Source organism: Ursus americanus, chromosome 13 (genome assembly GCF_024610735.1).
Source record: "Ursus americanus isolate L20-20 chromosome 13, mUrsAme1.1.p, whole genome shotgun sequence".
NCBI lineage: Eukaryota > Metazoa > Chordata > Mammalia > Carnivora > Ursidae > Ursus > Ursus americanus.
The window spans coordinates 57,307,976-57,322,418 of NC_142139.1; the positions used below are offsets into that span (position 1 = coordinate 57,307,976).

At 37.3% G+C, this 14,443-nt stretch overlaps 1 pseudogene; it reads right to left on the bottom strand.

Moving 5' to 3' along the window:
* Positions 1 to 2,246: 2,246 nt before the first annotated feature.
* On the bottom strand, positions 2,247 to 8,101 carry LOC123793560 (glucose-6-phosphate 1-dehydrogenase pseudogene; annotated as a pseudogene).
* Between the last annotated feature and the right edge of the window lie 6,342 nt (positions 8,102 to 14,443).

Below are 14,443 nucleotides of genomic sequence, written 5' to 3' on the forward strand. Positions count from 1 at the left end.
TGTTTTCCAAAGTTACCTAGTTCTGCTTCTTTCTTCTTCATGTCTTTAAGGGAGGTATATAACAATTAAATATAATACAGTTAAATTAGTTTGTAGGGGACTGCATTTCATCTTGGGTTTTCCTAATATTCTGGTTGATATCTTTACTGTTATCATTGCTGTTTGCTTGTTTTTAAAGTTCACTCTTTGAAGTTACAATCCCATAGGTTTTAGCAAATACATATGCTATTTGTACCATTGAATAGTTCCATTGCCCTAAGTATTCCATTGGGTAAACCCTTTTTAGGCAAATATTTCTCCTTCCCCAACCTTATAGGTATTTTGTCCCGAAACAATAGTTCACTTCTTTCTATTTCTGTGCAGTATTATATTGTATGAATAGACACAGACTATTCCCTTGATGAAGGGCAAATGAGTTGTTTCCAGTTTCTGGCAATTTTGAATAAATCTTCTATAAACTTCAATATACAGGCTTTTGTTTGAACATAAGTATTCAATTTGCTTGCGTAAATATATAGAAGTGATATAATTGGTTCAAACGGTAAATGTCTTTTCAACTTTTTAAAAAACTGCTCAACTGTTTTTCAAAGTGACCATAACATTTTGCATTCTAAGCAGCAGTGAATGAGAGTTCCAGTTGCCCTGCATCCTCTGTGGTATTTGGTATTCTCAGACTTTTTTCTCCGTTTGCATTGTTTTTATCTTTATTTTTAGCTATTCTAATAGATGTATGGTAGTATTTTGTGCTTTTAACTCTCATTTCCTTAATGATTGATACTGGACATTTTTTCATATGCTTGTCAACTATATTTTATTTATTGAAGATTGTGTTCTATTTTTGACCACTAATTTGGGGGATTGGTTTGTTTGTTTAAAGATTTTATTTTATTTTATTTTTTTAATGTTTTTTTATTATATTATGTTAGTCACCATACAGTACATCCCCGGTTTCTGATGTAAAGTTCGATGATTCATTAAAATCCATGTGATGGATGGGTGCAAAGATCCACTTTCTCCACTCAAGGCAAGCCTCCTATGTAACTTCCCTTTGCTTATTAAAACTGACTATGGACTTGGGGGAAAAAACTGAGGGTTTTAGAGGGGAGGGGGGTGGGGGGATGGGCTAGCCCAGTTAAGGGTATTAAAGAGGGCACGTATTGCAGTATTGCATGGAGCACTGAGTGTTATATGCAAACAATGAATCATGGAACACTACCAAAAACTAATGATGTACTGTATGGTGACTAACATATCGTAATAAAAACAAAACAAAAACAAAAACAAAAAACTGCCCACCAGGTCTCTCCCTGCCCTCTTAATACAAAGGGCAGTTTCAGATTACACTTGGGAAGCTCTGGTTGCAAACCTACAGATTCCCATCTATAAGTTACATCTTGAGGTCATGTAAGTCTTGTTTGAAACTATGTTTCTTTTAAGAAAAAAAATGGTCTGGCTTTTTTTTTTTTTTTTTTCTCCTGTTGTGGATTTAATGACAATGGATTGAGGTGGGGCATCCCATCTACTGCTTCTGCTTTTCCAGTAGCAAGGGGGGGGCACCTATATATGGGGCAGGGTGGGGATGGCCACAGAGTGGAGAGCTGGAGTGATGGGAGGCAGCTGGTGGTGCAGAGAGATATCCAGGCGGCCCAAGACATAGGGATTGCTGGGCGGCACAAAGATCTCTTTCCAGCTAGTGATCAGGAATGTGGAATGTCACCGCGTCTGCTTTGGCTGCGGGCACCCTCTCACAGCCTTTGATAAGCACCTCCACGTGGATGCTCTCATCTCTTCCCCGCGACTTCTGCGGAGCTTACTCACAGCCAACAAAGATGTGAGCTAGACACTGCCCCACTGAGGCCCACCCACTGCCTCCCTGTCGCCTCTATCATCCTGTTCTAGGCCGAGAAACCTGGGATGGATGGAAGGGCTACTCTTCTCTTTCCTTCCATTGGGACTCAGTTCCGTGGACAAAACCTGAGGCGGCAGGGGACAGTCACGGTACAAGTCTTAGTGTTCAGTGCTGGAGGAATGTAACTGGACTCAGGCAGCAGCTGCAAGGGGCGGACAGGGTTTGCTAGGGGCCAGGAATGTCAGGCTGAGGACTATGGTCCTTAACTCCTCTCCAAGTGGAGTTGGGAAGTGAGAAGCTGGGAAGGACACAGAGCCAAGGAGGGGGGCAGGGGAACCTGTGAAAGTTAACTTACTTGAAGGTGTCTGGGTACAGGAAGCTCACTGCTCCCCTCAGCTCAGCCACCGGCCTTTGCAGGGCCTCGGCCGTAAAGGTAGGTGATGGGCTGGGGCTTCTTGCGCGATCTTGTGCAGCAGTGGTGTGAAGACCCGCCGCGCTTCCCAGAGCAAGTCACTGAACGTAAAGTGCATCTGCGTGCCACAGAAGTCGTCCAGGGTGAGGGCTCACGGGCGTCTGGGCGCTTCCCGTGCCTGTATCAACTACCATAAGCCAGGTCCAGTGTCTGCTCCTCGGGACTGAAGAACATGCTGGGCTTTTTGGACATTGTTTTGGTATGTGTGGCTTCTTTGGACTGCACGCACTTCGCCAGCAACTTGGGCTTGCACTGCTGCTAGAAGCTGTTGCAGCTACCTTGCGGAACTGCAGCCGCACTTCAAACTTAAGATCTTTCGGGACTCTGCCACAGAGTGGGAAGAAGGGCACCCATCCTACCTCTTTGTTCTCTACACTGTGAAGGTGGCAATGGTGAACCCACAGGACGCTGTGGGGTCATCCAAGTGCACTTTGGTGGCCTCATTTTCTCCCTTGGGGTCCCCCCCACACCGGTCCGGGAGCACATTGTTCTCCAGTACTTCTGAGATACATTTTGACATCTTGACTTTCTTATTGCGGATGTTCTCTGAGTTAATGGAGGCAGGCTTCTATGTGACCACCAGATGCAGCATCTGTAGGAGGTGGTTCTGCATCATGTCTAATGATAACAAATGCATCGAAGGAGCCCCCTGTGGCCCTCAGTGCCCAAAAGTTCCTTGAAGGTAAGAGCAATGTTTTCTTGCTTCCAAATGGGGCCAAAGATCCTAGTGGCAAACGTTGGCACCATGAGATTCTGGACCAACTCCTTGACCCTGTAGGGGTTAATGTGATAGATCCGTTCCTCCTGAAATTGGAAAGAGATGTGCTTGGATAGCGGCAGCCCCTCAGGAAAGGCTAGCCCCATGCTGAGGCAGTTCCAGCCTTTCTGGATCGTGCAGATCTCAAAGATGTTCTTGGTGACGGTTTTAGTGACTGTTCTTGGTGATAGATGGCATGGAGGAAGGCCAGGTAGTTGTGGCAGGTTGGCCTGTGACCCTTGGTGGAGGGTGTTCATGTGGCTGTTGGTAATACGAGTAGGAGGCCACATTATTGTACTCGCCAGTCATGGAGTTTTGGGCAAGGAATGCCTCCAGCTTAGGTTTCTTCTCTAGAGTGGCTCTGAAGAAGGGCTCATTCTCAGGTTGATTCTTTCTTATGCAAACAGACTTAATACTTGGAAATCACTGACAATGGCTGTACATTTTGGATTCCTTATTATTTTCCCTGTGACCTCAGTTCCCTGATTGGTTGAATGAAAATCATTAATTTGTGTATCTCTAGCTTTTTCCTTCTTGTAAAGGTGGAAACAGTGCTCATTCCTACTTAGTACTGTGTAAGCTGAAACCAGTAGCCTTATTCATTTATTTTTAATAAGCTTTAAATGATTTTTAGGTACCAAGTATCATGTAGTCAAATTATTAGGGAAATTCTGAAATATTTATACTATAAATGTTATAATTCTGGCCTTTGGCATGGTTGTATTTTTATAGTTTTCAGTTAATACTTGTAATGAAGAATTTATGCCACCTTTATTCTCTTAATGCCATGAATGATTTGAGTTCACAATTATTTCTGATACCACGAATGTATCAAGTTTAGTGTTAGATTGTGTTTGACCTATGAGAGAAAACTTGGCCTTAAGTGTCTTGTGGCATCAGTTGAAAAAATGAGAAGAAATTTCAGAAGTGATAGAGAAGTTACAGAAGTAGAAAATATAACCGGCAAACAGTGACTGAAATGGTGAAAATTGAGGTGGGTATGGTTGTTATGTGCAAGGGATACGTTTTATATCTAACTTGGACCAGGTCAAGTGTTTGCATTGGAGAGGCCTGAATATTGTTATCTTAAGAGAAGAAAAAACTGAAAAGAATACAGAAGAGTGTTGAATGTTAATATCATCTAAGTCCCATGGAATTACCTTCTTAGAGGGAGGAGAAATTGTTGGCAGATGCTGAGTATATATTGAATGAGAGTTTAAAATATATTTGTTAAAATAACAACTATTTGTAGAAACATAGGCAGTTTTTTTTGGGGGGTGGTCGCGTAAAGACTTTTGGACATAAATAAGCCTCTGAATAAAATTAAACGGTTTTTATATATACTGTGAATTTTGTATAGTATTAGTTTTTTTCTTATTCCAGATTTTAGTGCAGCCTAGATTAAATAATGGTTTGTCATACTATTCTGAAGTACATTTGACACATTTCAAATTTTGGTTTAGCAATAGTTTGCCTCATTTTACAATCATGAGCTGGTGTATTACTCAAACTCAGGAAGCTATTCTATTTGTGTAGAAAGTACATACTCTAACCTAAAATATATCAAGAAAATTCATTTGACAGATATTTAATAGTCATTCTAAAGTTATCAGTTGGTATATTCTGAGTTAAAATAACATATTAGGGATGCCTGGGTGGCACAGTTGGTTAAGTGTGTGACTTTTTTTTTTTTTTTTTAAATCTTTTTAAGATTTTACTTATTTATTTGTTTGAGAGAGAGTGCTTGAGCAGGGGGAGGGGCATAGGGAGAGGGAAAAACAGACTCCCCACTGAGCAGGGAGACTATTATGGGGCTGGATCTGAGGACCGTGAGATCATGACCTGAGCCGAAGTCAGACACTTATTCGATGGAGCCACCCAGGCCCCCAAGGGAGCATTCTTGGTGTCAGCTCAGGTTATGATCTCGGGGTCATGAGATTGAGCCCTGCACTGGGCTTCACACTGAGCCAGGAGCCCGCTTAAGATTCTCTCTCTCCCTCTGCCCCCCCACTTTGGTGCTTTCTGTCTTTCTAAAAAAAAAAAGAAAGAAAACAAAACAAAAAAAAATTAAACACTCCTTGTGACTAGAAGTTACTTTGTCTAAACTTTTTAATTTGTTTTAGAAAAATACTAGATTTAGTAAATGCGTTAGGCATAAAATGCTGTCTTATACATTCAATTTTAGAAAAAAAATCATATTGGAATTAACATTTTCACAAAAACACTTTTGTAAGCCAAGAAGATACCCTTTCTTTCTAATAGCCCAGAAGATAACCTTTGTCTGTAATAGGTCAAAAGTCCATTCCACTCTTTAGTAAGTCTTAAAAGACAAAGATACTAATAAAGAAAAGATATTTTGGGCAGAACAACAAGTACTAGCAATCCTTTGCCACTTAGGGGTGGAGTATTAATTCCAGAGCCTGTCTTGAGCCACAGAGTCATTTTTCTTTGAGTTTCTATACTGATTATTGCTAATTCTTAGGAAAAATTATTCTCTCCACCCCCATTTAAACATCTGTTTGTCTTTGATCTACGGATCAACTAGCACAGAAACATGTCTGAAAAATCTGCTGTATTAAGCCAAAGGATAATTACTAACTTTTCCATTTTCCACTCACTTCTTTCAGATGTTAGTTGGCAACAGGCAACATGTTGGGGTTTTGTGAAGAGGAGGCAATGATTATGACAGTGAAGGAAAGTGTATATAGGGGTATTTAGGAATATGTCAATACTCATGTATTGCATCTGCATTGTATACATAGATCTGTAATATGTTTTTGGGGAGTGAATTAGGTTTTCCATAATAAACATCACAAAATGAGTGATTTAAATAACAGGAATTTATTTCTCACAGTTCTGAAGGCTAAAGTCCTAAATCAAGGCGTCAGCAGTGTTGCTTTCCTCTTCTTTCCTTTTAGAGATGGCCATCTTCTCTCTGTGTCCTCACATGGTCTTTCCTCTGTGTCTCTGTGTCCTAATCCCCTCTTAAAATGACACCAGGCATATTGGATTAGGGCCCATCCTCATGACCTCAATATGACTTAATTATTTCTTTAATGGCCTATCTCCAAATACAGTCACATTCTGAGGTACTAGGGGTTAAGGACTTCAACGTATGAAATTTGGGGTGACACAATTCAGCCCATCACGGGAAGATAGATGGAGTAGCTAGAAAACATGTATAGATCTGTTACTATTTAGACTGATTATCACAAAGCGACTATCATTAATTTGTAGGACACATAGGTGTGATATAACATTTAGTTTCCAAAGATAAGTTTGTGTTGTGAAATACGTTTATTTACTTATGCCGAACATTTCTGCTCTGAATACCAGATCATTTTGTTCAGAAAAATAGGTCTGAAAATGAAAATTAATCTATATCACTGGCAAAAAAGCATTTTCTATGGGCAAGGCTACATGTACTTTTCAAAGGTTGCTGCACAAGTTGTCTCTTATCCTTTGCACTTTAAATACAGTGTGAAGTCTGGCATTTCTAAAATTTTCTCACTTTAGCAGCTGGTAAAAACAACCACCCTTAATAGTAAGTTTAGAAGTAATCTATGTAGTGAAAAGAACAAAAGTCTGATGATTTTACTTAGTAGTTGTGTAACTGTAGATCACGAGTTAACATCACTGAGCCTTGGTTTAATTATCCCTAAATTAGGAGGAATTATATCACCCTTGTAAGAATCTAGGTCATTATTTCTCAACCTAAGTACGATTGACATTTTGTAAGGGATAATTCTGTGTTGTGGAGACTGTCCTTTGTACAGTATGCGGTTCAGCAGCATCTCCGTCCTCCACCCACTATAAGGCAGTAGCACAACCCTCTTACCCTTAATTTTGACAATCAACACCATCTCCAGACATGGCTAAATGTTCCTCTGGAAGACAAAATTACCCCTAGTCGAAAACCGCTGTCTAGCTGTATGGCAGAAACAAATATTTGTGTATGAAAAAGACAAAGATTGCGAAAGAAGTCATACAGTTCAAGGTAGCCCCACTGAAGCTTTTAAAAAAAATATTTTTTTTCCCTAAATTCTCTGTAACCAAGAGAAAAGCCTAAAATTTTCAAGGAAATTACTAGAGAGTACTATTTAGAAAGCATTCAAGATCTTGACCAAAAATCTTTAGAGGACTGTAGATACTGATGGGCTTACAGAGAGGACCAGATACACCATCCTACTTTCACATTCTCCTTATTTGGCAGACATGCCTCCAGTTCAGTAAGTTTAGGAAAAGTACAGGAAAAAGACACATAGGAGAAAAAAAAAATCACAGGCAGAGATATTTATTATAGGTATAAGAACTTTAATATAGGGAAGAAGAGGTTTATACAACCTTTGCAAGTGCTGATGGGCCAGCCACCAATGATATCAGCCAGAGGCATTAAAGCAGGTCATTCTCCACAGCAATCTGGAAACCCCCTAAAACTACAGAAAATGTTTATTCCACTGAGGATAAACTGCTTCTCCTTCTGTTATGAAGAACTTCCATTTAATAAACTTGCCACTGTTGACTGCTGTTTGCCTATGCTGCCATCGTAGGGGCTCATGTTGTCTACATGATTATCAAGTGTTACCTCATCAGGGTTGCCAGTTGGAGGGTATTCATATGGATGTAAATACCTTCTATGAAAATATTTCTTCCTCAGACCTACTTGTTACCAAATTTTCAATTATGTCACTTACATGTCTCTTACTGTGACGGTTACTTTTGTGTGTCAATTTGGCTAGGCCATACTGTCCAGATATTTGGAAAAACATTATTTTAGATGTTTCTGTAAGAGTTTTTTTTGTTTTTGTTTTTGTTTTTTTTTAGGTAAGATTAACGTTTAAACAGGTTAAGTAGGATTTTGAGGAAAGTAGATTCCCTTCATAATGTGGGTTGGCCTCATCCAATGAGTTGAAGGCCTTTATAGAACAAAGACTGACCTTCCCCCCAAAGAGAAGGAATTCTGCAAAACTGACTCTTCCGGGGTCTCCAGCCTGTCCACTCTCCCTGCATTGTCAAACTCCATAATCAAGTGAGCCAATTCCTTAAAATAAATCTCTTTATTCTCTTAATGGTATCTGTTAATAAACAAAAATTCTTTGATTTAAAATAGTGGAGGTGTGAGGAAGTGGAGCAAATCCCTCAAGACAAGTATAAAACTTGACAAAACTATTTAAAAAAAAAAAAAATCAGGGCACTAGAAATCAACCAAACATGACAAGACTTTGAGAAGCACTTACACGTGAAAACTGCTAGTGGGAAGTTTTTGGCTTTCTTGTCTTGGTGCTTTACCATCTTGCTACCTCAACCTTATTCCCAGCTCAGGTTACAGAAACCTGCCCTCTTTCTGGGTGGAGGGGATAAACTCACTTCACTGTGTCTGATAGAGCAGCTAAACCATTGTTTTGGAAGTTAGAGGGCCATAGAAACCGAGTTAATAAATTCTCTATACATTTCTGTCTGACTAAAACTAGATATATGTTGGAGACACCAGATAACAGAGAAAATTGGAAGCCTGAGGAAATTTGCAAACTCGTTGAACCATTGAATGTGACCCTCAACCCACAATCAACTCAGAGGGCAGATGGTGGCAGCCTTACTGGCATAAATGTTTTAGCATAAACACTGTCCGAAATACTGTCTGCTAAACTGTATAGACACAGGGGACATACCTAGGCGTGTCGGACTTAAACATATAAACAAAATACAAAGTAGGGATATGTGTGGCTGTACATTATGGGGAACAACATTTCACAATTGAAATCCAGGCAAGATAATTGTTTACTAAAACCAGTAATATTTAAAAGAACAAAACACAACCCAGAGATTTTATAAAACAAGGTATACACCTGGACTGATTCTGTGCAGTGATTTACTAGAAATCTAAGGCAAAAAAGGAAAAGACAGATTGGAAAGGAAGAAAAAAAAACTTTACTTGCAGGTGATATAATTATCAAAGTAGTCTCCTAAGTCATCTGTAAAACAGCTACTAGAATTTTGGGTGACTTTAGCAAGGTCATATATATTTATAAAAGATACAGGTTGATATGCAAAATATCAATTGTATTTCTCTACTATAAACAAAAATCCAAGGACAAGTTTTCAAATGTTCTATTTAGAAATAAAAATTTGATACAATGAAAACACAAGATCTGGGGGTACCTGGGTGGCTCAGTCTGTTAAGTGTCTGCCTTTGGCTCAGGTCATGATCCCAGGGCCCTGGGATCAAGTCCCGCATCAGTCTCCTTGCTCAGCAGGGAGCCTGCTTCTCCCTCTGCCTCAATTTTCAACTTGGCCCCACTGTGTTGATAATTATAATTACTGGAAACTCCTTCCAAATTCTGAAAAGATATTTTTATTGGAATTTTAGTTTTCTATTAAGTTGCGAGTTTTGTCTTTTTATTTATTTATTTATTTATTAACTGAAAAGGTGGTAGAGCTTCCACCAAGAGAGATAGTTTCTTGTTTAGACATGTATGTGGTACCTGGTACAAGGCAAGTTACTAAACCTTACCTAGAACCTGAAGGGTTGAATAGAAATTAAAGGTGAGAATAGGGCAAAGAATATATCAGGATGAGGGAAACATAGGTACAAAGTCAAAATTTTAAATAAAGATTTCTGTCTGCTGATTAGTTCTCTTGCTGTATTCTATGTATCTTTAAGTCTTTTAAAATAACTTTTATGAGAAAAGGATAAATAAGCAAATAGAATGAAATTATAGTATATAGATTTTATCCTTTAACTTAAAATAATGATAATTTATTTTTATTTTATTTGAATTTTTTCAGATAAATTTTCATATAAAATATTAAATAATGGCTTACTGGTCAGTTAATGTATATAAAATATAAGGTATTTAAAAATAAACTATAAAATAAAAACAAATAATAGTATTGCTGATATGTGATAATTCCATTTTTTTTATGGATTAAACATGTTTTTACATACTCATCTGGAAACCTGAAAACTATGATATGTTTTCAGAGAGAAAGATTAGTTTGTTCGTTTTTTTTTAACCTACCAACAGAGCATGCAAGAAGCACATTTCCCTGTGACAGACTCACTAGTATTAAGAAAACATAAATGTTTTTGCTGTTGTTATGTTGGTTCTGGAGTGAGGAGAGAGCCTTGTTTTAGTAGTTCTTAACCTGAAAAGGTACACTGATAAATTCATTATGCATTTGTCAGAGATCTGTACATGGGTTGTATAAAAGTTTATTATTTTGTTTTTAAAACAAAAAGCAAGCATAAGAATACAATGGGATGCATCTTGATCATGATTCCCTCTGAAATGATTATCTATAAACAGCCTAACCGTTAGGCCTAAACTGTCCTGCTGAAGTCCACAGTCCACCTGATGGCCTCTATTTGCAAACATGGCCGTGTACTAAAAGGGTCATTGCTGCGGTCTGAACTATGCCTCCTACCCATCTAACCCTGCTGAAAGTCCTGTGAGGTAATGCTATATCCTTATTTTATAGCATATAGAGAATGTGAAACAGGGAGGTTAATGACTAACGCTGATGTCTATGAATCTCAGCTAAGAACCCTCTTAGTGGGGATCTAGTGTCTATAGTTATAACCTCTGCACTTCATTGCCTCCGTTAGCACGATATGAAGCTTCTTAAGGGTCTTCTCATGTTTTCAGCCCTCTTTCAGTAAAAGCAAATATATTTTTCCAAGAAGCTTATTATTTTCAGCTCACATTCTCGTCTACTTTCAAGGATAATTAACTTATATTGAAGTTTTATAAGTTTCCACTGATTGTTTTAGGTGTGACATGCCTTAGAGAATTCACAGAGATATATTATCTGCATGTTGAGAAAGAGTGTTTTTTTTTTTTTTTAACATTGTAGGTTTTAAAGAGAATCCTAACATTTTTCAACTAGAGAATTTCAGTCTTAGAACATAAAATCCAAATCAAATTTTAATTCATCTATTTTTCTTTCTTTCTTTAATTAATAGTTAAGAAATAACTAGTTCTTTTTAAAACTGGGAGAATTTGTTCTTTTTTTTTTCTTGTTCTCAGTGATTAAGAAATACTTTGGCAGAGTGCTCTAGAAGTCTTATTTCTCATAATCTTCTGACAATTAGATCACAGATGGAATGTTCTTTGCTAGATGTCTTGTTTAACAAAAATATTCTATTCCTCTGTTCTTGCTTTTTATGGCATCTGTTTTTCCAAGATGGATAATAAGCTTCTTTGATAATCTTTATAGTTTGATAAGAAATTATTTGGAGAAAGAAAATTTTAAATGAAATATATTTGACAAACATATTTGGTAATACTGCCTTTCTTTGAGTTTCACACACCTGACTTACTAATGTCCTATATATGTGTAGACAGTTGCACAGTGCCACTGCTGGTTACTCTAAAGCTTTTGACATTGATCTTCACCAAATTCCCCAAATGAATGGCAAAATTTGGTGGTGGAAAAAGGGGAAATATCTTATTTATCCCTTCCTGTTACTTCTTAAAGATCAACTCATTGCGTGACCAGTAGGTGCAAGATTTTATGCTAAACAAACAAAAAATCATGTTTGATAACTAGTTAATTATGTGTACTCAAAAGTAAGTTTAGTACAAGGCAAAATGTGATTCATGTATGTGCGGTTCGAAGAGTTGTAAATTGTGAGTGTGCATTTAATAAGAAAATAATAAAAGTTTAAGGAAATGATAGCATCTCAGATGGGGCTTGGGAAAAAAGTATGATTTGTATCAATCCATTTAATTGAAAGAAACTATTTTCCAGAAAAAGGAAGAAAAGAAAATATTTTCCACATCCAGGCATTTCTTTGAACTTGGAAGAAAATGATAAATGAGTCAGTCTTTATATTAAATTGTCAACTTATGGGAAGAAATAGAGACATAAACAGAAAAATACAGTGCAGTGTGTTAGTTTCTGGTTTAGAGATGTACGTGGTAAGCTTTCACAAGGTTGAGGTACCAGGTATTGATAAGAACCTGAGGGATGAATAGAAGTTAAAGGTAAGAATGGGTCAGAAAGTATACCAGGATGAGGTATTACATATACAAAAACCAAAATGTGAGAGAAAACATATATTCAGCTAGCCGAAATAAGATACATATTATTTCAGGGCATGAAGTGTAAGATTTGAGTGGGAGGAGATGAGGCTGGGGAGGCAGAATATAAATAATGGTGTAAAAAATGCCAAAGAGGCTACACTTTCTTCTAAGAACAGGTGACTCTGACAATTGGAGGGTGACATGATTAAACTTGTACTTCAGCAGAATCACTGATTAAAAGAACACAAAATAAATGATAGAAAGGTAAAGTCTGTTTTGAGAATTCAGGTTCATGAAGAGAGTATTCAGAAATCAAAATGGGATTAGGTCCACAACAAAAATATTAAAATATAGAAGAAAAGAGGGGAATTCTATTAAATTTCTAGGAAAATTATTATCAACCCACTATTATATACAAAGCTAAAATTTCAGTTAGGTTTTGGGTAGGAACATAGTTTTTCAAAAGTGGAATACCTCAAAATTACCCTCCATATGTAGGCAAGTTACCATAGAGTGTGATCCAAAAATGAGAGATAATAGTAGAAAGGAGGGAAGAAGGTGAGGGGCAGTGAGAGAAGAATGGGAGAAGGAAGAAATAAGACAGGCATAGGATCTAGGAAAAGGAGGTATGATAAAGAGAGAAATAAAGAAATCTCCACTGTTAACACTGCAGAGAATGTCCAAGATGAGAGAAGGGCAACTCATATAACTAGGGTAAGAAGATAAAGGTGCCTCAAGATTTCTCTAGGGAGAAAAAAAAAAAAAAAGCAATGAATCAATTACCTTTTGTGCCTGGCCATATTAGGTGAGTCCTGTAATTATTGGTTGGTATTTAAGAAAAACAAAACAAAACAAAACACTAAATTAAAAGATGAAGCAATTAGTAACTTCGGAAAAAAGATAATGGGCAAGAAGGAAAATGTAATCATATTGTACAATGTAAGGTGTTACTGAATAACACTTACTAGTAAAATAATGCACATATTGAAATTTGATTTAACCATATATTTTAAACTAACAGGGAGAGAATAGAGGGGTCGTGTGTTTTGGGAAAAAGGGGAGCAATGATATGAAAGAAAGGAATTTCCCTCTTTTATATTTGGAAGATTTTAGATACTGTATAATATTAGAAAACCAAGTAGCATTTATTATTTAGCATTAAGAAGTAAATAACAGGAGAAACATCCAGAGAATGCACAGTGGTTGACTATGGATAGTGGACTTAGCGGGTGGAAGTAGTGGGATAAGGTATTGATAATTTTTAAATTTTAGGCCATGTAGAACTATTTGACTTTTTGAACTATGTATTTCAATGATAAAATGAAAAATGAACAATAAACAAATTTTAAGATAAAGGACTTATAAAAAATTAAAAATAAAGGACTTATAGGCTTATTTGGTAACTACCATTCTGAAAGATTTAGCAGTGAAGGATCAGAAATGGAGAAAAATAACTTGAAATGATTACCAGTTACTTTTAAACTTTTTAAGGATTTGAATATCTGAGCATATGTGGAGGCAGAGGGAGAGGAAACAATGGTGTTGGAAATATTAAGATAGAAAAGAAAATCCTGGGGCGCCTGGGTGGCATAGCAGTTAAGCGTCTGCCTTCGGCTCAGGGCGTGATCCTGGCGTTTTGGGATCGAGCCCCACATCAGGCTCCTCTGCTATGAGCCTGCTTCTTCCTCTCCCACTCCTCCTGCTTGTGTTCCCTCTCTCGCTGGCTGTCTCTATCTCTGTCGAATAAATAAATAAAATCTTTAAAAAAAAAAAAAAAAGAGATGGTCTCTTTAAAAAAAAAAAAGAAAGAAAAGGAAAGAAAAGAAAATCCTGCTAATTGAACCACATCCCCTGGAAAGCATTTAAGAGTATCCTGTGCATACACATCCTTTTAATTAGTTCTCTTTGTTTTCTTCAACTATTGTTTAATAGTGATAAAGAAAAATCTGGTACCTTCCTCTCTTTTTTTTTTTTTTCCATTCCACCTTGTTTGTAAATAATAACCTTAAGCATGCCATTGGGTTTAAATGTAGTACTGGGCTATATCTAGCTAAAGAAAAGTTACCAGTTGAAGTGAAAATAGTTATAAGACCCCAGAGTATCATTTGATGTGTGTAAAAGATTTAGAAGACAAATCTAAATGCAGTATGTAGGGTGAATATGAAAGAGAAAAGTGGTTCAAAGAGATGGTTCTGACTCCTGGGGAGAAGGCTCTTGCTGAAATCATTGAGAAGAGACTTGGGAGAAACTAAGGAGGACAGATAATGCCTTCGCATTATAGGAGAAAGATAAAAGATTGTAGGAGAAGAGAGAACTTTTCCAAATGAAGTTTATGCTGT